At 41.5% G+C, this 24,531-nt stretch overlaps 1 protein-coding gene across 1 annotated transcript in view; it reads left to right on the top strand.

The window, feature by feature from the left end:
• The first annotated feature begins 2,292 nt into the window (after positions 1-2,292).
• Mob3b (MOB kinase activator 3B) overlaps positions 2,293-24,531 on the top strand; it is a 190,189-nt gene continuing 167,950 nt past the window's right edge. The window contains exon 1 of the mRNA XM_003478868.5: positions 2,293-2,494. The gene's annotated coding sequence lies outside the window, so the exon portion shown is untranslated. The remainder of the gene's footprint in view (positions 2,495-24,531) is intronic.

Genomic DNA, 24,531 nt, shown 5'->3' with positions numbered 1-24,531 from the left:
CAGGCAGTCCTGAGTTCGATCCCCAGAACCGATAAAAAGAAAAAAAAAAAAAAAACTCTTATCCCCCTTTCATAGTCTTCTTTGTGCTGTTTGTGGTTCTCTCACAATTCTTTTTTTTTTTTTTTTCTCTCACAATTCTTATTTGGTTGTAAGAATCTTGAGGGAAGACCCAGCTACTTTGGCCCCGCATGTATTCTTTTGGAGAAAGAGTTCTTTTGCCCTCCCTTCCTCTCCTTTCCTTCTATTCTTCTTCCTTCTCCTGCCTTTTCCACCTCTCATTCCTCTTCCTCCTCCTGTTCTGCTTCCTATTCTTCTTTTTCTTAGTCTTCATCTTTGTTCTATTCTTTTGCCGTTCACCTCATAATGAAGACCTCACTGCTCCACATGACTTCATCAGCTTGCACTGTCGTCTTCCAACAGCTTTGCCTCCATATCCTATCCTCCTGGAGGGCTAAGGCTTCAACATAGGAACCTGAGGCACAGAATTCAATCTGCACAAGCACCTACACATTTATCAGTCTAACCTAAGGATGCAGCAATAAACTACATGGTCAAAAAACCCTGTTTCGTGCCATTTGCATTCATTTTAGTTAAGAATGTAAGCGTGTGTAGACAAAATAATGGCTTCCAAAGATTATGTAACATATCTCCATAACTGGGAGTAGGTTACATTACCTTGCAAAGGGAAACTGATTGCCAGTGGAATTAAGTTTGCCAGTCAGCTGACATTAACGTGGAGAAATCCGAACGGGCCCAGTGTAATTAGTAGAATCCTTATTAAGTGGAAGAGGAAGGAACAAAGATCATCAGAGTGATGCAACAAAAGGATTTGATCTTTCATCTCTGGCTTTGAGAAGGAGAACAAGGACTGGCAGGTGGCTTCTAGAAGCTGGTAAAGTTTTCCTGTAGACTTTGGGAAGGCATTCAGCTCTGCTGAAACCTTTATTTGAGCCCAGTTGAAGGTTGCATTGCACTTCTAACCTCCAGTAATATAGCAAATTTGTATTATTTTAAGCCATTAAGCTAATGGTATTTGTTCTGCAATCACAGAAAATGAATACAGCCCTTAATAAAGTAAGCAGTAGGTAGATGACAGTGCATTCTGTGGAGAATTTGGGGCAAGGAACATGGATGGGTGTGTAAGACCGGATGGTTATGCTGTTTGTTTGCTTTTTGAGACAGTGTCACAGTGTAACCCAGACTGGCCTTAAATCTTCCTGCCTCGACCTCTTCAGTGTTGCAGTGACAGAGTTGTGCTTTTATTCCCCTGCCTTTTTAAAAAAAATCGGTACCGCGATTGAACTCACGACTGCATGCTTGCAAGGCAGGTGCTTTTGCTGCTTTTAAACAGGACTGAAAGGGGAAGTCTCTAATTTGAGAAAAGAGCTGATGAAAATGAGGCAGTATCTTAGCCATGAAGTAGCTGAGCAATCAAGAAGACACGCAGGTAGGGAGCACAGCAAGTTTTGAGGCCTTGTGGTAGGTAGGAGTTTCTCTGTCATTTTTGGCAGCCAAAGAGGGCATCATGAATACACGCATTTGGATAGGAAAGCTGAGACATAATGTGTGGAAAATAGGTATTCCCAAGTTCTACTGAACGTATTTCCAAACCATAAAATGTGTGGTCAGAATTATAAAATACAATAGTCACTTGATATTCGTCAATCAGTATACACTGAGATGCTATCATAAGGAAAGATATGCAAAACCCAATTACCTTCCTTAGGAAAGCAGGGAGCCCACATGTGAAGACTCCTACCATGAACTGAGAGTGCTTTCTGTATTTAGTCCCTTCAGAATCACCCTGCGGGGTTGATAACTGCTTCCCTAGTTTATGCAGGAAGATGTGCTGCCTCAAAGTTGTAGGTAAGCCAACACTGGTCGGTGAAAGGTGGTAGGCTGCAGTCATGCTTCACAGATCATGGCCATTCCATGACCCCCAGCTTGTCCTAGGAACTTAAAGCATTTTTCAATGATTGATGCTCCGTTCTGTGTCAGTCAGTGCATGGCATTTTTCCAACAACCTGAAGATTTTAGAGAAAGTAATCCATTTGCCTTTCTCTAAGGGCCTTCGAGATGGCCTCTCTGGACCTAGAACGCATTCTTTCTCACCCGACATCTTTCCTGATGCCATGGCCCGAGGGTCAGCGTCTTTTCTGCAAGGTTGGGGGCCCCCTTTGCACATGTCCCTTGTCTCTCCCAGAGGGAAGATGATCTGAAAAGCCTCAGTCTCCTCTGCCACTCACAGTTGTTTTTGCACAGGCGGCCGCCAGGGGGCCCCTCCCCGCGCCCCCCGCGCGCTGGCCGAGCCGGGCGGGCTGCGCAGCGCTACGCGCTGGGTGCCTGTGGGGGCTGCTTAGCGGCGGCCGCTGCTGTAGCTGGAGCCCCGCACGTGGCCCCGCCAGCGCTGCCCTTCCTGCTGGGGCTTCCACAGCTCCTCTCGCGCGGCTGCCGCTGACCCGGCGCAGGGAGACGACGGGGCCCTGGGCTGAAGGTAAAACCTGTCCGCGAAGAATCCGCGCCGAGACAGGGGAAGGAAGGGCGCGATCGCGCAGCTCCTCGATCGCGACTGCTCCGGGGGGCAGAGGTGCCGGGCGCACCTGGGGCAGGTGCAGCGGGGGCGCGGGAGGTGGTGGACCCGCTCCCCGCCAGTCGCCCGCGGGCTTCCGGGGTGGGAGCCCGCCGAGCCCCGCGTCCGCTCCTTGGCTTATGGCCGGCTCCGGTGCGCACTTCCCGGGCAGGAAAGAGGGTCCACTTCCTCCCCGACAGGGATCCGGATTTTAAATGATACACCGAAAAACCCTCCTTTCCGGGTGTGCATGCGTTCCCAAAGTTCTCCCGAGTCCCGGACGCCTGCAGGTTGCACGTTGGGCTGTGGGTGGCGGGAAGACGAACTTTTACAGAGTGCGTCCGGGCGGGGGACCCCGCGCGGGCGGCCGCCTGGAGAGCGCGGACTGCGGAGGGGACTCCGCGCGCCTCCTGGGCTTCGTGGAGGGAGGGAAGAAGGAAAGGTACAAAGGAAGTATAAATCCCGCCGAACCCTTAGGCCGGGAACTGTCAAACTCTGGAATCCCAGCCCCTCACTTTCCCTGAGCCTGAGGTGAAGCCGCACCCCCACCCCAAGGGGCGGGTGGAGACAGCGGAGCCCCGGCGCCCCAAAGCCACTCTGCATTCCCTCCCGGCCCCCGTCTCTCTTCCCCGCGCCCCTTTCCCCTCTGCGATCGCGCGACGGGACTGGCTGGAATCTGGGCGAAGGGCCTTTTGTGTCTCCGCCTTTCCCCCATTGTTTGCTTTCCCAACATCTGGCGGGGCGCGGGGAGGAAGGGAGCCCCGCGCGTCCCCAGCCGGCGGCCGGGGGTAGGCAGTTCGGGCGGGGAAGTCGGAGCCGGGGGCCGCCCCGCCCGGCCTGCGGCGCGCGGCGGAGGGAGGAGAGCGATTCCCTCCCCGCTCCGCGGCCGCTGTGGCCCGGGGCTCGTGGCTCAGAGCGCGTCCCGGGCGCGCGGGGCGCCAATCCCGGAAGGGTGCTCGGCTCCGCCTCGGTCGAGGGTGTCGGGCGATTGGTTCTAAAGAATTTTTAGTCGCCAGCCAAAGGCTTTGCGGCTGGGCCGCAGCTAGCGCGGTGGGAAGAGGTCGGGGCAGCGTTGCTGGAAGGAAGCCACTGTCTGGGGTTTGCAAGTTCCCGAGGGCCAGAGGGCAGGCAGTGCTCCAGAAAAAGAAAGGAGGTGCGGACAGCCTAGGACCTGCCTGGAGACGGAGGTGCAGCGGAAGGACTGCACTCTGGAAAGAGTTTTGACTTCTGGCCAGCCTCCAAGTTTAAATTCTAAGCCTCTCTTAATATTGTAGAAAAAACAGACCAGGAACACGCGGTGCAGATAGGGCCAAAACTGTAAGTTTCCCCAAATCTGGAAACAGGTGGCCTGGCATGGCCCTGAGTTCCCCTGTGGGCCCACCCCAAGATTACAAGTGGCCCTGTTCTCCATGTGGATTCAGTACTAAGAGATTAACATTGATTCTTGGCAAGTGTGGATTATTAAGGAATTAGAGCAAAAACAAAACACCCATGCTGAGACAACAGCCCCTACCTACACGGGTTTGGGTTTCAGAGTCCAGAGTTGGGGGAGGCTTAACCTGTATCTCTGCATAGCCTTGCACTTGACTTGCTGTGACTAGGTTTTTCTATCGGTGCCCAGTCACTCTTCCATAGTTAATCAGTTACACTCCTTTTGTTCTCCCACCTTGGTTCATACAGCAGCTCAGGGAGGAGGACGCTTATGTGGTGGCGCCTGTAAACATGTACAGTTCAAACTTGAACCCCAGGCCTCTTGCATGCTGGGGAAGTGCTCTATGACTGAGCTACACCCCTAGTACTCATTCAAACCTTTTAAAGTAGAAACTATGCTGGGTTCTGCCCAGAACTCGTTTCCTTTTAACATACTTAACAGAATGTTTGAGCTTCTATTTAAAAAACAAACAAATGGTAGGGGGAGGGGAGGAGACTGCTAAGTCAGGAATATGGACACACAGAAAACTTTCTCCAGTGATTCCCGGGTATTTTTAACAGGACCACCCAAACAGAAATAGAAACAGAAACAAAACCTTCAGCGTACTGGAAGGTACTTTAGCAATCATTGCGTTATAAAAATGTTTCTTCAAAGGAGGATGCCTTTGAAATTTAGCAGCAGCAGCAAAGCAACCAAAAAGACCTGCTCAAACAGAACTGCTTTGGGTTTTGCTTGTGAACTCGAAATGGCATCATAAACAAAGTGAGAGGACAGTGCTTGTCCTCATCCACCCAAGTCAGGAAACAGATAAATCTGTATAATTTCTTTAATTTTAGAATTTGAAAAAATTCCTCAAAATTTATTGTAGAAAAAATAGAAAATAGAGAGATGAAAACTAAAAAGGGAGGCCAGGGATTTAGCTCAACAGCGTGAGTGCTTGCTTGGCAAGTATGATGCTGTGAGTTTGATCCCTGGTAGCAAAAAACAAAAACGACAAAAAAGAGAAAGAAAAGATAATATTGTAAACAAGGCTCAGTGAATGATCTTATCCAAATTTTTCAGAATAAACGGCCCCCACATGAGGGCCATCAGAAGCTATGATGGCATTGGTACAATTACTAGAATTTTTTTTAAAAAACTAAACAAAAAAGGATAAAAATGATACAGAATTTTTAAAACAGACAATCAACACTAGTTAATATATTGCGTTTCGCTAGCTTAAGATTGCCATTGCCTTGCCATTTGCCACGCTAGTAAATACGTACTAGTTCATCTTCTCCCCAGAGTGCACAAGGTGCTCTGTTTCTGATTCCCCACTCGTGCTCTAGATTATCATTGTTTTCCATCTCTGCCATGTTGATGAGAGGGGGATATCTTATGCTGCCTTATTTTGCATTTCTAATAAAAAGGATTAACTATCATTCATATTATGTTAAAATTTCTTACTTTGTGAAGTTGTCAATTTATGTACTCTTTTATTTTTCAATGGAGTGATTCTTTTTCTTTTGATCAAATTTGCCCTTTTAAAGTATACTGTCCTGGCTTCTGCCCCTGCTGGAACAGATAGTTCGTATTGACTGGAAGGATTCTCTGTCTCTGTCTCTTTCTCTCCTCTCTCTCTCTCTGTCTCCTATCTTTGTCTGTCTGTCTCTCTCTCTCTCTCTGCTGCAGCTAGAGTCCAGGCCCTTACACATTCTAGGCATGTACTGTACCACCACACTACAAACCCAACTGCTTTGGCCGTTCATCCTTCATGCATAGCAAACACTTGGCAAGAGTGCATCGTAAATTTCTAAAGTATCATCCCAGTAGAGATATTGGAGAGGCCAGGCAATACCAAATGTATATTTTTTGCTTAGTAGCTTGTATGCCCCACCTCCTTAACTTGTGGTGCTCCCCCCAGCACAATCTAGAACAACTCTATTGACAAGTTGCTTTTTACTAAATACATTATTATTGATGGATCCTCTGCTAATAACCCAGTCCTTAACTTACTCTTTTAAACATTTCTTCTAACATTTTGACTAAAAGTTGCTTCACTTTTATTATAAGACTCTCTGGCAAATTGTTTTGAGCCTTATGTGTGGAACAATCTTGAATCTCAACAGTTTCGCAGTAGTATTAGCAGGAGAGGTCCTCCCAAGGGCTGAGCCAGGTACAGTGGATCCTCTTTTGTGCATTTGTGTACTCCTGGTCAGTGTGTTAATTCTTGCTTGAAAGTAGATGATCCTGAAATGAAACAGAAGAGAGAGTAAACGGAATAATGCATTGAGCTAAGTGATGAATTGAAATGGACCAAAGATCATACAAAACAAGTTAAGTTAGGCAGGCTGTGGTGGTGCATGTCTATAATCCCAGCATTCTGGGAATCTCAGGCAGGAGGAGACAAGTTCATTCCTAGCCTGGGCAGCTTAGCAACTTAATTGGATGGTGCCTCAGAATAAAGGGGGTGGGGGTGGTGGGCTGTAGATACAGCTTTGTGAAGAACCTAGATTCAGTCCCTAGTATCACAGAAAAGTAAAAATAAGTCAATAAATGTTAAGTAAGAGAAAAGATATTACAATATCACAAATTAGAATGATTAGTTTACTCAACGGACCCAAAGTAGTTTTCTCACTGGGAAAATCTAATGTTAAAATCTTCTGTAACATGACTACAGGCATTCATTTTAAGGGTGGGGGGAGAGAAAGAGAGAGAAAGAAGAGAAGAGCTGTACTCTGTCTAGCACTTTCCATGACTTTAGATGTAGGAATCAAACAAAGTATACCAGGCATGATAAGCACAAGAGGTCTGCTTTAGAATCACAGGCTCCCAGGAGTCAAATGAGAGCTTAATTATCATCTAATTCAGCCATCCATGCAAATTTCCACTTTCCACGCAAAGTAGAGCTTCACTTGGGGTGGGGGGCTGGGCCTTGAACCCAGAGAGCACTGAGCTACATCCCCAGCTCAGCAGGGTCTCCTTAAGTTGAATTTTCGATCCTCTGCCTCAGGCTTCTCAGAAGCTACTATTACAGGCATGCATCTTCAAGCCTGGCTGGATCTTCATTCTTGAAGTAATGACATGCCATTCTTCAAACTGCGTTATTTCAGATAAAACAAGCTGACAAGCACATGGATAAGGATGGCAGCTTTTTCTATCTGAGCAAGAGATAGGGAATGGAAAGGTTCTGACTCTGCAGAGATTATATAATAAGCTCTTTGAATGTGCTGAACTTTTATATATTACTAAAGAGTCTTGGTAGTTAAGGAGTTAGTCTTGAAATGTTACATTTTGCAACATTCTCTGGTCCTGTCTTCTAGCCATTGTCTGGTGACCTTCAAAAATAGAGCAAAACCAATACAAATGTCTAAAGCAAAACCAATACAAAATGTCTAAAGTAGGTGGTGGATAGAAGATCTTACTCCTTTCAACCTGTCTTTAAGACTTTCTGACAAGAGTCATGGGTCCCCCAGGCTGAAGTTCCTCACCTTAGAGAGTTGAATCTGGCTGAAGTTCGAGTGTCTAACTTTAGAGATAGCAAGTCTAAACCACCTACCAGCCTTGTAACTGAGGTTAGACTGATTCCAGGATAGCACAATCATCCTTACAAAGAAGATGAAGGAAGAAAGGGAGGAGATTTGGAGAAGGAAACGGAATTTTAATTCTAAAAAGATACCTGATTTTCTCTGAGTAGTTCTGTGAATTTCAGAAAGTAGGAGAAACATCTTTTGATTTCCACTGCCACGATTTTCCAGGCACAGTAACTGTATTTCTTATCCTTCAGGTAATTTTCTATTCTTTGGAAATATCTCCTCAACGCTAGTTTGCTCTGCTGAATGACCTGAACTCCAAACTGTTCCATTTCATATGTTTTCATTGCTTGCATATTTTTGCTTTGTTTCTTTTCTTCCTCCAAGCATCGTTTCAGGTGTTCCTTTTGCTCAGAAAGTCCACTTTTGATTTGTGCCAGGAATTCCTCTTTCCAAATGGAGATGGGGGAGTGTCGGCTGAAGATACTGAAGGCCTGCATGGAGATTTCATAGAAGGCTTCTTTGATGTTCCTTTCCACAGGCCAGGAGTATGAGAGGATATTTTGGGGCAATCCAAAACCTTTGATGTCTTTCAGACAGCGTAGGGGAAATGGATAGCTCATACTGATCAGAAGTCTCGCATTCTCCTTGGTGACTGTTCTCAAGTGAGCGTTCTATGAGTTACAGTGCTGAGACTGAATGTGTCTCATTAACAGGCCCACAAGGAACACAAGCCATGAATATTTTGGAGTCATGTCAGCCTTGGTACTTTTTTTTTCCGAGGAAAAAAATTCGCACCACCCAAGTTGACAGGGATGTTTTACACCCTCTTTCATGTGACTTTATATACCTGAAGATCTTGAGCGGGAGGAGTTTTCTCCTTAGTCATTTTGCAGTTTTCCAGGTTACAGCTCCTTTCTTTTGTCGTGAAGCTTTTTTTTTCTTTTTAACCCCGAGTGACTCCACAGGCTTCCGCTATCTTACTATCTTATTGGTTTTGTTTTTAAGTGTACAGAGCATTACTATTGATTTCTTTAGGCACCTAGATGATCCACCCCCCCACACTAAAGAATCTTACAGCATAATTAATATAGGGGGCTCGGAATGTAACAAACCAAACAGTGAAAAAAAAAATCACTAAACTGTGTCTGTTACATAAGAGAATAGTCCTTCAGGAAAAATATTTTTGTATCTGACTCTCTAGGTAAACCTTCTCTCTCACTGAGTTAATTATAAGAATGGTGATTAACTTAATGAAAGCTAGGTCACCAGTGGTTAAGAGTTTAGTGTTTCCAATCTTGATAAATTAAACTTTTATGTTTGGATATTTTCTCTCTTTATTTGACTTCTTTTTTTTTAAGTCTGAGGAAAGATTAAGAACAGGCTAGGCATGATGGTGCACACCTATAGTCCCAGCATTTGGGAGGCTGAGGCAGGAGGGTTGTCATGATTTGAAGCCAGTTTGGGCTCCACAGTGAGTTCAAGGTCAGGCTGGACTGCATAGCGAGACCCTGTCTCAAACAAATTAAAACAAAAAAAGATGAAGTATCACTTTAGCATGACACTTATCAAACACAATACTAAACTGACTTGGTTTTCTCTTAGCATTAGAAGAGATTAATGTTCCATAACTATCTTTTCTTTTGGTCACATCCATTTCGTATGTCTTTGAGGTCTTCTTAGGAGGTCTGCAGTGGGCTGTATATTTGAAAATGTGTCTGCTTCCTTAGCTTCTCTATTATAGTATCGTACATTTTTTCTTTTAGATGTAGTTTAGACCATATTTTAAAAACTTGTTGGTGTCTTTCCTTCTTATTTGGTGATTCTAGATTCCATGGAATCTTTCGTGTGTTCTTGTATTTGTCCTCAAGGAGGCATATTGGGAAGAGGCCAGCCATTTAATCATGCTAATTCATGCTTGGACCAGTGTGACTGTGGTAAAGGTGCTTTCTATCACTTGTGGCTTTTTCTTTGTTTGACCAGAGAACTTTCTTCTGGTTATGGTCAAGGCAAATGGACTCCTTTCTTTGTTTTTGATACTGGGGACAAACTCATCACCTTGCGCTTGCCAGGCAAGCGCTTGTGCCACTGAGCTAAATCGCTGCCTCCCCTTTTTTTATGGACTCCTTTTTTAAGGAAAGTAAAATAGGATGTCATTATAATAAGCTAACTTGTTTTATCATTTTTTTTTAAAAAGATACAGGGCCAGGGATTTAGCTCAGTGGCATAAGCACCTGCCTGGCAAGCGCGAGGTCATGAATTTGATCCCTGGTGCCAAAAAACAAAAAACAAAAAAAATTTGTTAAAAAAAGATATACAGGGGCTGGGGATTTAGCTCAGCAGCATAAGCGCCTGCCTTGCAAGCAGGCAGTGGTGTGTTCGATCCCCGGTACCGATAAAAAGGAAAAAGACAAAAAAAAAGATATAGATTAATTTTTATAAAGTCAACTGAAAATGGTAAGCAGCTATAGTTCCAACAATGACAGACTGAAAATTTGGCTTAAAATTTTTTAATTCATGTAAAATTTAAATGAATAAAATTTTAAATCATTTAACTCTGCAACAAAATCTAATTGTGAATTTCTTAAATCTTGGCTTTCTGGACCGGTTTTTTTTGAAACTCACCGCATGTGTTTCTCTCTGTGTTCAGTCTTATAAGTTCTCCGTTCACAGATTCCTTGAGGTGGCTGATTTTGAAAAAATGGACCCTTTTATATCAGATTGTAAGTTGACTCAACTTTCATAGATGGCAAAAGGTGATACGGATTGAAAGCCTTAATAATGTGTATATTTGGCTTAGCAATTTTCTCTTTAGGAATATGTTCCCTAGAAATAATGATACTGTCCTTAACTACAAATTTGGATATCAAGAAGTTTGTCATAGTAAAAAATGGAAAACAATTTAGGTGTTTAGCAATATTAATACTTGATTAAGTAAGCCAGCCGTGCATTCACAGTTATGTGTGGAAGTATATTTGATCACCTGGTGGATACACTTTGTAGCTTAAAAACAAATTTCTTTGTTAGTATAGATTCTGATAGCGTTTTTGTTAAGTATGGATATGTGGCTATATCTACAGAAAATTTTAACCATTATCTGACTGGAAGAATAATGTGATTTTGATTCTTATGTTTCCATTTACCTAGATTTTAAAAGTTTTCTGTGGTCAGCAGGTTTTTATTTAATAAGGTAAGACTATCTTTTAAAAGAAGATACAAAAACAATTATTATACATCAGAAATGGAATGAATACTCCTTTTGTATGTAAACAGGTTCATTCTGGAATACTTAAAAGGACATATCAATTTCCTTTAAGGTTCAGTTCCAATTCAGTTGATATGAACAACATAATTGTGTGGCAGTTCAATGTACTGTTCATGCAGTTCTCCATTTAAAAACAACAAAAAAGTTTGTATTTATAGCCTACATGCACACATACACACACACATTCATCCTACACACAGATCCTATGTAATGCAAAGCAGCCCTGAGCCATAATGTCTTACATAGCTTGTATAACTTCTACCTAGAATTTTTTGAACCATCTCAGTTAGAACTGCTTGTTCTTCTTTTGGGCATTTGCAATGCCTTGCCTTCCTTCATTATAGGTTTTCTAAGTGGGTAATTGTGCAAGTGTTGATGTCCCAAGTGCTCACTTTGCACCTCATCTGGGCCATGGTATTTAGTGTACTTGCCCTTGTTTGAAACAGTACAGCAGTACTAACCCAGGGAAGAGGCTGTTCACCTGCTTGACTCTAAGAAGTTTGCTCGTAAATGGTGGAGGTGGCAACAAATTTGGCTGTTGGCAATTGTCTTGGACTTACGATATTTTCTACTATGCATGGATTTATTGTTTTAGCCCTTTTTCCCTAATTTTCTTTCCGTTGTCATTCCATATCACATATGTACTCATTTACTCAAAAATTATTATTATTTTTTGGTACCAGGGATTGAACTCATGACCTCGCGCTTGCCAGACAGATGCTTACACTGCTGAGCTAAGTCCCCGGTTTCAAATATTAATTTAAAGCCTTTATTACATGTCAGTCTTGGCTCGAGTCCTGCAGAAGAAGTAAGATGTAGCCCAGTGATCTGAAGGAGCTCACAATTGACGAAGCAGTTGTGTCCAGAGTGTTTGAAGAAGAATAATTTAGGGTTTTCCTACAGTGCTAACCTCATTCTTCACCTCATTCCTCTTGTGCCGTAGCTGTTGATCGATGCTGATATTGACAGTTTTCATGACAGAGGAGGAAAGGTGTTTGGTGCATATTTGCCCCTTTTCCCTGCCATTAGGATTTCTTGACTTAGCAAATAAACTTACTGAACACGCCTGGACTATTTGAGACATATCTGCACTACAGAAAAATCATACCCTTTATTCAGCCTTCAGATTTAACCAGGTATCTTTCTCTGGTAACCCTACTTACCATGCAAGCTTGCAGTGAGCTCTCTGAGCAGAGTTCAAAAATGACACTGTCCCTCTGCAGGAAGCCTTTCCTCTGCCCTCCTACCGTCTCCTGCACAGTTGTATTCTATTTCTTTTCTCTGTGTGGGTTTTACCTTTGTACCTATCCTAACAGCAGTGTGTACTCCAAGAAAGGCACGTACACAGTCAGATAACCTCATATATGGTTGCTAACTGCTCCAATTAGAATCATTATCAGATGATCAATCACTTGGTGGTGCCTGTGTTTTGTAAAAGTCCAGTTAACTGAACATATCTCAAAATGTAATCAGAAAACTGAAAAGAATGACCGCGTAAGGGAGTATTTCTGTCTGCACAGACTGCATCGGTGGGTTAGCCTGGTTTCTGTGTTATCTGCTCTGATTTCCCTCTCCAGTAGTTTTTATGTGTTCTGGCCATCCTTTAGAGGGAAAACTCATTAGCACAGGCTGCCCACAAAGGACTGGGAAATCTATGTAAATGTAAGGCTAAAAGTAATGGGTGAGAAGCAATTTGTTTGACAAAGTAGAGAAATGAGGCATTTCAGTCTAGATGAGATAACTTTGGCTCAGGCACATGTCGTCTGCTGTTAAGATTTATTGCTTCTCGTGAAAATGCAAGTTTCAAACCAGGCTGAGAGTAACATGTTGATCATCCTTGTTACTCAGTACCTGTGCATGAGTCAGTTGTGGGATCAGAGGTGACTGAGCATGAGAGAGCCCAGGGAAGGGGAGCTTGTGCTCAGAATAGACTGTACTTCCCACTAGACGTGAAGACTGTGTTCACCATGAAATTAGGCATAGCTGTTTACCTGGACCAACCCTGCATACTCTTCAGCTGTTGTCACTGCCTTCCCTTTGGGGCCAGCCTGTCACTTGGTCTTCTTGTCCCTTTGCTGGTTGGACCTTAATGTTGTACCTGATGTGGAGGTTGATAATGACTATACAAGCAATATGTACATACGTCCATATTGGGAAAATGCAAACTGTTTAGTAATTCAGGCTCATCTCATGCTCTTCTCCTTCCTTGCCATGGTTGCAGTGACCACTATAATCTGTGCCTTTGTTTATGTTTATGTCTTCTCCCACTAAGTTCCATGAGGGCAGAGGCAGCAGCTGGCTTATTTGCTGCTTTCTACAGAAAGCCCAGCAGGACCCACAGAGGTTAGGAGACCTGGATCCTTCCCGAGCTGGGCATGGGAGAACTTGTATGTGTATTTTTAACCAGAACACAGTTATATAAAAATTGTAATATGCTTTGAAGATTAATCCTGTAACTCTACCTCTGTGACTGTATATATTTTAAAAATCTGCACTACAAGTGCTTATGGATATGAGACCCAGAAAACATGCTTCACAAAACTTGGTCTATGGTAGATCCAGATACCTAGAGTAGTACCTAGGTACATAGCACCTAGTAGTACATAGTAGGTGCTCAGTTATAATTCGATGGATGACTGAATGAAAACAATGAAGCCATGTGTCTGTGGCAGAGAATTTAGTTCTTGATTTGGTTCCTTTTATGTAGAGATATAAGAATGACACAGTCAGATATTGGGACAGATTGAGGAGTTCAAAGAATGATAGCTGGCAACTCCCGAGTCCTCTCCTATTCCTGATGTTTTCTCTTTGCTGTTCCTTAAGGTGGGTTGAGTTGTGGGCATTTTTGTAGTTCTCTTCTGATGGTGTCATACAGTTCCATGTTTGGTTCATGCGTGTGTTTTCTCCTCTGGAATGGAAAGGTAACTTAATTGGTTCTGTATGCAGGGCAGCACTTTCATAAAGCCATGAAATGTTCATTGAGTTAGAGACTGCTGTGTGATTGCTTGTAGTTCTGAATTCTTACTGAATATTAACCTGTGTGGAAAATCTGCGGGAGATTTAAGGCCCCCATGTCACCACTTCTTGGGACTAGATGTTTCCAGTGGCTGTTATTACTAAGTCACCATTAGAGGGGCCGTGGACAAGCTAATGCCCAGTTCTCTTTTTTTTTTTTTTTTTTTTTAATTTAAGAGGAAAAAGAGAAAAACACAAAACAAAACAAAGCGGTGTAAGGGTACACGTAATACAGAACTACAAAAAAAAAAAAAAAAAACATAACAGTAAGAAATCACCTGTTAGTAGATTACATATTATTATCTTGAAAATAGTTGCTCAAATCACAGTATCAAAGAATACAAAGTGGACATTCAAACAGGGAGACTGCAAACAGCTGTGTTCAATGATCCAAAAACATTGATATAGTCAGCTATTTAACACCCCTAAACACACTTGCTGTTGTATCCGTTAGAGCTCTTTTTCTTTTTTTTTTTTTCTTTTTTTTCCCTCTCTTTTTTACAACAAAATTTACACATTTTGGATTTTATTACTCCTTAGTGCTTATTACTTTTTTGCGGGGGGAGAGAATAAAGTCAAATATGGCAAAACAAAGCTGTCAGTCAATACCAAGGATAGACATAGCACATGGTGTAGAACAGAGTACAAGGTTATCAACAATGGTTATCAATGTTGTCTCTTGTTTCCTTAAAAAGAATTGTCTATCTCATTAGATATTATAAAGTTGGACAAAACAGTAGAGAACAAGACCAATAAAACTTAGGCATTGTAAACATTACAGGACTTCCAAAGAAGACAATAGTCAAACCAGAATGATGCCCAATTCTCTTTAATAGCCGATTGAAGACTGTGCACACTGTAACTTCCCCACAGGACTCATCTGAACTGTTGGAAAGTGATCCCTGGTGAAACATGTTTACCAAGATGAGTAAGCATTTAAGTAGGTAAATTACATATTAGTGAAACCCACTCTCGGGTTTGAAATTATCAGTGCAGCCTCCGTCCGTATCCTCATTCCACCATGTTTTCCCATGGCTTACCTAGGTCCTTTGAAGCCTAACAGTACTTTCGGTTCTGGGCTGGTAGAAGGAGTTTCAGATGGTGGCAAGTGAGAGAGGTCACCTACCAGAAGAATCCTTCCTTTGTCTACAGTGTAAATGTAGATTTCTTCCCAGAGCACATCCAAGAGAGCCTGCAACTGGGAAAATATGCCCCAGATGGAGTGGGTGGTGGACCGAAGTGTCCTCCTATCTTGGATGAATATTGAAAAAGTTGGTGGTGCCAAGATGGGCATGGGGGTGGACGTGTCCTCTCTGAATTACGGTCAGCTTGCATGTAGTCATCATGGTTCATGACATTGATGAAGAGGAAGGAAAAGCTTTAGTGCAGGTGTCCATAGACTGGCAGAGGACTTGCTTGCTGTAACACTGTGGAATTCCTTTAGTGTCTGAGCAGTCTCTGGCACTGGGAGTGGTGCCGGGGGTAATCCACACCTAGGGGACGGGGCAGGGACCTCTTTTCTTCTTGACAGTAGCCCTGTTCCTGGGTACCTGGAAAGTCCTGATGCTAAAGCTCAGAATAGGGTATTTAGGCATAAACATTGAGGTGAGAGGGTGAAGTCACTTGCTTAAGGTCACATTGCTTACTGGGAACAAAGCTGGACTGAGCTCCTGGTCACTCCATGCTGTTAACCTGGGTCCTGCTCCTTCCCCTGCCCCACCCAGAAGAGCAGCCTTTGCATTGTTAAAAGGGCCGGATTCCGGGCCATTTCTGCTGCGGACCCCAGGGAGGCCATGGCTCAGCCTCTTTCTAGTATTTCACAAGAGCTTCTCAACTCTAGAATAAAAAGCCTCTAGAGAGGAGGAACCTTGAATTAAGACTGACACTCCTATTATTCCTACAAACTTATTTATATAGAGTTATAAAAATAAGGATTCCATTTTCCCAGACTCCTAAATCAGATCAGAACTAAAGTCATTGCTGTAGAGAAGTGGCTGAGACAGGGTTTCCTGGGAGCTATTATGCTTTCCTTCATATTAGAAATTAATTTATTTATGTGTTGACTTATTTTTGTTCTGCATTATATTTAATAATATCATTCATCAAATCATCAAATGGTGCATATGGTTGTAGCATTGCACGCATTCTGTGTTGAGTTGGTTGCATACATTCAATAAATATTCAGTGAATGAATGGATACATTTTGATATTTAACTTTTGAGTGTATCTTAATTTAAATGGAATTTCCTATCAGTTTAACAATTTTTTTAGAACTATTTTACATATAGCAACTTGCTCAAACTTTCTATATCCCATGTGTAAATAGGGATAACATACTGTACCTACCCAAAAGATGTGGAGATGTAAGTGCTGACAGGAAAGCTTGGTATATAATCAGTACTCAATAAATAATAGCTGTTATTATTATATTACTATATAATATTAGTATATTATTAATTAATATATTATATTATTTTATATATTATTATATTATTGTCATCTTCCTTATTGTCAGTTCCTGCAGTTTGGGACATGATGTTAAATTTCAAGAATACCAGACAGACAAGACAGATGTAGTCCCTTGCCGAGGTTCCTGGAGGAAGTGGTACCTGATCTAAGATCTGATGAGAGCTTGAATTATGACAGTGCTGGTAGGGATGGAAAAGAAGGGATTACTTGGCCAGTAGGACTGGGGAGGGTCAGTGGATTTGGAATGGGAGTAGGGGTTTTAGGCAAGAAAACTAGAGAGAAAGCCCAGTTTTCTTTTTGGGTGCATGGTTTGGGCACCTACAGAGAAGCTGCACAGGAAGGAGAGAACTTGCCTAGGGGAGCACCTGGTGAGTTCTGTTATGGACAAGATTCCTCTGAGTGTCTGTGGGACAGCCCAGTGGAAATGTGTGTCCGGAAGCTGGATATGTGGATCTAGGCTAGACTAAGACAACAGACTAACACAGATGGTAGAGCTCTGAAAGTATTGACTGAAGTTGTAATTGATAAATTCACTGGAAGAATCAGTGGATCTGTAGAGAGAATATAAAAGGAATGAAAAGAAACGGGCCAAAGTCAGAACCTTAAGTGTCAGCTGTGTTTAAAGAGGGGCGTAGAAGAGAAACTTGAGGAGCGTGGCCCCAGAGCATGAGAGTAGAGAGGAAGTATTTTAGCTGTTCTATCTGGCTCTGGCTCTTTGCCTGATGACTTCAGACTTCCCTCAATGCAGCCCTTCATGGCACACAGTCCCACTGAAGCTCTCTTTGCCATTGTTGATGTATGCCTGCACCATCTTATAGACCAGATACTTGGAGCTCAGAAAGGGGAATTCATTCATTGAAGTCTAATTTCAAGTTTTTGATGTATGCAAGCATATGCTTCTCATAAAACACATCTTACTATCGGATGTGCATCTGTGAGCCTTGGGCAGATGTCAACTGGATTGAAGGTTGGCTTGGTTGTTTTACCTCTGCCAATTGGGACTATAGGAGTTGTGGAATGTTATTATCTAGGGTTGGAATAAACCACTATAAATTGTGTGGATTAAAACAAGTAGAAATGGGGCTGGGGATTTAGCTCAGTGGCATAAGCGCCTGCCTTGCAAGCTGGCAGTCTTGAGTTCGATCCCCGGTACCGGTAAAAACGAAAAAGACAAAAAAAAAAAAAAAAAAAAAAAAAAAACAAAACAAGTAGAAATTTATTCTGTCCTATTTTTGGAGTCTAGAAGTCCAAAATCCAAGTGTCTCAGAGACATGCCTTTCTCAAGCTCTAGGACAAAATCCTTCTTTGCCTCTTCCAGCTTCTGGCAGTAGTTAAAACACCCTTAGTTTCTAGGAGCATCGTCTATGCTCCCATAACTGTGTGACATTCTCCATTCATCTCTGTGTTCTTTAACATGCACTTTCAGATAGGCTGCTTTGAAGGACATGATTCACAGAAGTTAGTGCCTACCTGAATCCTGAATCTAATGTGGGCTAATGTGATCGCATTTGAACTTCATTAAAGGTTTAGAAAGACTTTTTCCAAAAAAGGTCACATTATAGGCGCTGGAAGTTAGGACTTGAACATATCTTTTGGAACAACACAGTTGAATCTGACAGGAAATATGGTGCAGGAAGCCCTAATGAGAACTGGACCTTTAACATGATGGAGAGTGGTTTAGATATTGAACTAGTCTGGACCTAACCACAGAAAAGTGTTATATGAGTAGCTAATATTAAAGTTAGTTTCTAAATCTGATCACTCAGACATTGTGCTAAGTATTCTTTTGTAATAAATTGCATAGTAGGGGGCTGGGGATTTAGCTTAGCGGCATAAGCACCTGCCTTGCAAGTAGGCGGTCGTGAGTTCAATCCCCGGTACTGATAAAAAGGAAAAAGGAAAAAAAAATAAATTGCATAGTTATTAATAATAATAATAATAATAAAAGATACTTTTTGTTTAGTGATTATTAAGAGCCAGTCTTTTATATGCATGTTCTTAAATTCGTACAGCCACTATACAATGTAGATATTATTGTCATTAATTTAAAGAGGAGCAAATGGAAGTTTACTCAAGGTCACAGGGGTAGAAATCCACAAAACCTGGATTCAAAATCAAGTCGGTATAAGACTACATAGTCTTTTTGAAACAGTCTCACTGTGCAGTTCAGGTTGGCCTTGGGTTCACATTGTAACCCAGGCTGGTCTTGAACTTGCAAATGCTTCTCCTGCCTCAGCTTCCTAAATGCTAGGATTATAGGAATGTACCACCACGCCCAGCTAAAACTACATAGTCTTTTTACAAAAACTGAAATTATAAAGCATTTCATGTAAAATCCACTGTGTGTAACCTTATTTCATTCCTAAAAGTCTTCAGAGCTATTTGTAGAGATACATAAAGGAAATAGAAAAGTAATTAAAGAACACAGAATCCGGAAAAATGAGAGAAAACAAGATGAAATTGGGGTATAATTAGAACATAAGAATTCATGTCGTAATATCCTGTGTCATTATTTCAGAGAGTTGCGGATTTGTCTCCAGGCTTTCCAGAAGTAAAGAGAAAATATGATCTGTTAAAATTTTCACAGTAGCCAAAGTATTTAAAAAAGGCAGCAAGGAGAAGTTTTTAGTATAAGTGAGCTTTTCTTGGTACTGAGTTCTGGGCAGAATTTTTCCTACAAACTTTTAAAAAAGAGGACTGTGGGGTGTCTAGGGCAAAGACTCTGATGACTTCCTTAACCAGTAACCACCAGTATGGATTGTCGGGCTGATTCTTGGTATCCCTCTCTACTATAGGCTGGTATGTCCTCTGCAGCATGGTCTCTTTGGCAAGGTATGCTGAGGACCCAGTGTTTTCCTCCTGTTGAGCCCTCATAGGAGTTTAGCTGTTCCGCTGGATTGGGGTAGCATTTCTACATCACTGTCCAGAGTGGGAAAAGTGTGGTCACACGCTGGCATTCTCAAGGCAGTCGGTGTGGAGAGCCTGCCCTGACATTTCCAGAGCCCTTGCCCAGATCCAATTCTGTATTTCCTTTTACATGTGCAAAGAAACTTTTGGGAAAACAATTTGTAGGCCCTGTTCTCTTCCATTTAGTTAGAACTGGGGAAGCAAGCTCTCTTTAGACTCCTCCAGTGCCATGAACAAAGTGCAGTGCATACAGAGCTTCCATGTAGCTGTAAGATTGATTTACACTGTACCACCCTCCAATCTAAGGAGGCAGCCTGTGGTTTTATTTTACCCTGAGGTGACTTTTCATTCCTAAAAGAGCTTTTTTATAAGTTGGATGGCTTAAAACTCAGAGCCAGAAGCCAGGTGTGGCACATGCCTGTAATTCTAGCACCAGGAGGCTGAGGCAGGAGGATTGCTGTGAGTTCGAGGCCAGCCTGAATTATATGACAATACCCTGTCTCAAAAGGGGCGGGGGAAACCCCACCACCACCAACAGAAATACAAAAATACAAACTCAAAGCCAAAAGTGTCAGTTTCCAAACATTATAGTTAATTACTGACATATCTTCTTGGGATCATTGATTTTGTATACTTATATATTATTCCTTTAATAGTAAACTCCCTGTGAAAGAGGCCATGTGAATGGCCCCAGAACCAAAGCTTTATATTCCTAGGAGAGATACAGTTAAGAGAGTAGAAACTTGAAATGCTCTATACTCATCCCTGCCACGACAGGCCAGTAACACATATTACCAAATATAATATTATAGTTGCAAATAATCCCTGTTACTAGGTTAGCAACACTGAGTCCACTGCATGTCCACTGATGCACCCATCTATCCATCACTAAGGAGATGATTCCTGATATAAGGTGACAAAAATGAGGGTAGGAGAAAATTCCAGTCATCACAGAATGTCAAGGGTTTCAGATAATAAAAACTACAGAGTTTTATAAATGCTTTGAAGGAAATAAACAAGGCAAGAGGGTAATTGAGTGAGGTGGTAGGTGTACTAACACCTGAAGAATGCAGGAGAGTCAGCCATTAAAGAACCAGAAGGAGACCATTTTGTGTAAAGAGGACAGCAAGTTCAGAGACACCAATGGAAAAGAGCTTGGGATATTTAAGCACAAAGGAGATTACTTGGGCTGGAGGGAAGGGAATGAGGAGTCTGTTACAAGGGTGGCTGAGATTGGGTAGGGCCCACAGGGCCACAGTGGAGTTTCAGTTTTATCCTAAGATCAATCAAAAGATGTGAAATGAGTTTTAAACAAGATTGTATGATACACTGTGTGCTCTAAACAAGTCACTTGGGGGCTTTGTTGGAGGGCAGTTTTGAGAAGGGGAAAGAATAGAAGCAAAGAGGACAGGTACTTGAGAAGGCAGGTGAGAGCTGTGGTGAACGAAACAGCAATGAGACCAGTGGAGGTGAGACTGAGTCACGCTTCTAGTAAACTTAGGCTGTCTAGGCACTAGCTTAACACCTGTGATCACCAAACGTGATTTTGCAGAGGTGCCATTGATCGTGCATTTGGTTCTGTAGTGTTTACTAAATAACACGATACTTTTTGATAGCCAGTAAATAGTCACGTTTGCCATTAAATCTTTAACTGGGTGACTCTAAACTAGGTTAGTTCTCTTGTACTTTAGATGATGATGTTAAAAATTTATTTAACTGATTTTAGGTTAGGGTTGGGCTTGAATTTCCCAGCTTTGACTTCAGAGTTAAATTTCTTGGTGCCTACAGATAGTTAGTTCTTGTGTGGACACAGAATTAACACATATCCCTGTGCATCCTAACATTAAAATAATGTATATGTTTATCTGCTTAGACCATAGATAATGATCTGTAGTCATAGTCACATATAAACACACAATGCAATCATAACTTAGATCGATTTCTTTAAAAAGCGACCCTAATCTGTTATTTATTAAATATAGATGAGAGCCTATAGCTGACAGGGTCAGTTCCCTTCAACTGGATTTTTTTTTTTAATGTCAGAAGTATCTTAAACCTCAGAAACGCCTGTCTGAGCCTGTAAGAGCACTGTGACTCAAGCTGTGCTTCTATGAAGCAAGGGTGTTTAGGAGGGTGGAACACGGTGTTCTGGCTCCTGCAGTCAAGCAATGACAGCTCTTCTCAGGTCACAGGAAAATGAAGTACATAAAATGAAGTGTCTGTCTTTCAAAAGAATTTTTAATTTTTTTTGCACTTTTGATTTCTCTGATAGCTTACATAGAATAGAACTTAGTCTACAATGATAGTTTTAAATTAGTTTTTTTATGAGCTAGTCTGATTTGAAACATGCTAATTAAATGTATTATGTTTTACAAATAATCTCATAATGTTCTGCAAACATTTCAGGGTTTCCAGATATCAATCAACTACTGTAAATGAAATACATCCAAAAATGTGGAGTGGCTCAAAGATGCCAGGATTACTTCTGGCTCGTCTGAGGTTAGAACGTGGATACTTGAGCTACAGCGAGCTCTCTTCCAAGCAGTGATCAGGGGCACAGAATCTGTCTTGTCCTTCTGTCATCTTCCACATAGCTTCTCAAGGCTCTGGGGTTTATAGTCATGAAGGGAGGCATAGAGATGAGATCTTCGAGGAGCACATATGGGAGCACTGTATGGGCTAGGCCTGCAGGACACATGTCCTTTCCAGTCACATCCTGCTGGCTGGCACTTGTGTAGTCACAACTACGTGTAGGTGATGCCAAGAAGTTTAATCACATTCCTGCCAAAGAGAGAAAAGAGCTTGGAAACAGTAAGCTGGTCCATCTCTGCCGTGGTTCTGATACCACTGGGAAAAACAGTCTAGCAATTATTGAGTTAGCTTGGGGGTTTGGGGTGGCATGATGGGCCACGTTGTAGACACCCACTGAAGACATTCAGAAATCCACTTGGAGGGAACTGGAGTTCTTTCTTGTTTTGAAAGAAGAGATGTACTGTCATTTGCTTTCTTGGACAAAGTGAACCCATACATAGTTTAATTAGTTAGATTTAGTTATTTTATGATATGTGTATCCTCAGAATGTGCTCTACCTGATAAATACAATAATATCTATCAATAAAAAATGAAACAATGAAATAACGATAAAAATAAATAAATGAGCAACCTGGAAAATAAAAAAAACCCAGGCCTTGGAGAGCTTATTTCCCATGGAGGCAAACATACAGAAGAAAATCTCTCAGTCCTACCCCTAGTTAGTACAACAGTGGATATTCATTACCGAATGCATCAGGCATAGCATTGCTAATTTACCTACCTTATTTCACTTTATTACCCAAGATGGATTTTTCAAATTCTCATTTTGTAGTTGAAGAACCAGAGCTTCAAAACATTTCATAACTTGGTGAAAGGCACTCAAAATTAATGTCAGCTTAATTTTTTGTTAAGTTGTTATTCAAGTATTCTGTTGATGGATGTATGTGCTGCTTCCAAGACTTAGCTATCCTGCATTGTGCTGCTGCAAACAAGGGTATGCATGTATCACCGGAATATGTAACTCTTTCAGGAAGACTCATCTACTAGGGAAATACCTGGCTCTCGTGCAGTTTCTAGTTTTATATTTTTGAGGAACCCTCATACTGATTTCGATAGTGGTTGTACTAGTTTTCATTCCCAGCAACAGTGTAGAAGGGAGGGTTCCTTTTCCCTGACAGCCTCCCAGCATTTGTAATTTGATTTCTTGATGGCTATTCTTTCTGGGGTTAGGTGGAGTCTCACTTTTCTTTTTTCTTCAATTTGCATTTCTCTAGTGGCCAGCAGTATTGAGCATTTCTTCATGTATTTATTGGCCATTCGTATTTCTTTTTCTGTGAAGAGTCTATTCATTTTGCTTGCCCAGTTTTTGATTGGGTCTTTTATTTTGGGGGACCTAATTATTTTGAGTTTTATGTATTCTAGGAATGAGTCCTCTGTTTGAAGAAAAATGGCAGGTTTTGTTTTGTTTTTCCTGTTCTGTAGGTTATTTTTCCCCTTTGTTGGTTGTTTCTTTAGCTCTGCGGGTTTTTAATTTCATATGATCCCATTTGTTGATTCTTGAAACTATTTCCTGTGCAACTGATACCCTTTGTTTACACCTATAATTTTAAGAGTCTCTCTCTTGTCTTTCAGTAGGTTAAATGTTTCTGATTTAACATTTAGTTCTTTGATTCATTTTGATTTTAGTTTAGTGTATGGTGAGAGATATGAGTCTAGATTCAGTCTTCTGCATGTGGATAGCCAGTTTTCGTAACACCATTTATGTAAATCTTTTTGTGTGTTTTTGGCCTCTTTGTCAAAGATCAAATAGTTGAAGTACTTGAGGTTGTTTCTGTTCTGTTTCCTTGATCCCTGTGTCTGTTTCTGTCCCAGTGCCATGCTGCATTTATTTTTTTCTTTTTCTTTTCTTTTTGGTACCAGGGATTGAACTCACGACCTTGCCACTTGCAGGCCAGACGCTTATGCCACTGAGCCAAATCCCTGGCCCTGCTGCATTTATCACTGTAGCTTTTGGTAATAACCTCAAGTCTGGAACTGTGCTGCCTCCTAGTTTGCTAATTTTGCCTACTGTTGCTTCTTTTATTCAGAGTCTCTTCTGGTTCCATATGAATTTTAATATTGTATTTTCTAGTTCTGTGAAGAGGCTGCTGAATTTTTTATTGAGATTGTGTTAAATCTGTGTATTAGTTTTAGCAATATGGCCATTTTGACTATGTTGGTTCTGCCTGTCTATGAACAGGGGGAATTTCTTCATTTTCTGATATCCTCATCAGTTTCCTTTTTTAAAGTAGTTTTAGTTGTAGAGGTCTTTTTCTTCCTTAAGACTAATTCCTAGGTGTTTAATTTTTCTTGGTGCTATTGTGAATGGTAGTTTTCCCAATTTCTTTCTCAGTGGATTCATTATTAGCATACAGGAATGTTGTTTATTTTTGCGTATTGATTTTGTATCCTAGTACATTATTGAATTTGGTTATTAACTCAGTCTTTTTATGGCTTTTGTGGGATCTTCTATTTAGAGAATCATGTCATCTGTAAATAATGATCATTACTTCTTCCTTTCCTATAAATGTCCCTTTTATTTCTTTTTTTTTTTTTTTCTAGTTGCTCTTGCTAATGTTTTCAGTACTATGCTGAACAGGAGAGGTCATAGTCAACATCCTTGTCTTGTTCCGGAGTTTAGAGAAAAAAACCTTCAGTTTTCCCTCACTTAATATCATGTTAGCAATAGGGATGTCATGGCTTTTATTAGATTGACATAAGGCTTTTATTAGATTGATAAGGTCTTTCTATACCTGTTTTCTTCAGCATTTTTATCATGACATGATGTTAA

The sequence above is a fragment of the Cavia porcellus genome, unplaced genomic scaffold (assembly GCF_034190915.1).
Source record: "Cavia porcellus strain 051 isolate PalLab524CR breed Dunkin Hartley unplaced genomic scaffold, mCavPor4.1 scaffold_1, whole genome shotgun sequence".
Classification (NCBI taxonomy): domain Eukaryota; kingdom Metazoa; phylum Chordata; class Mammalia; order Rodentia; family Caviidae; genus Cavia; species Cavia porcellus.
The sequence above is the reverse complement of the archived record's forward strand: the minus strand, read 5'-3'. Positions and strand labels throughout refer to the sequence as shown.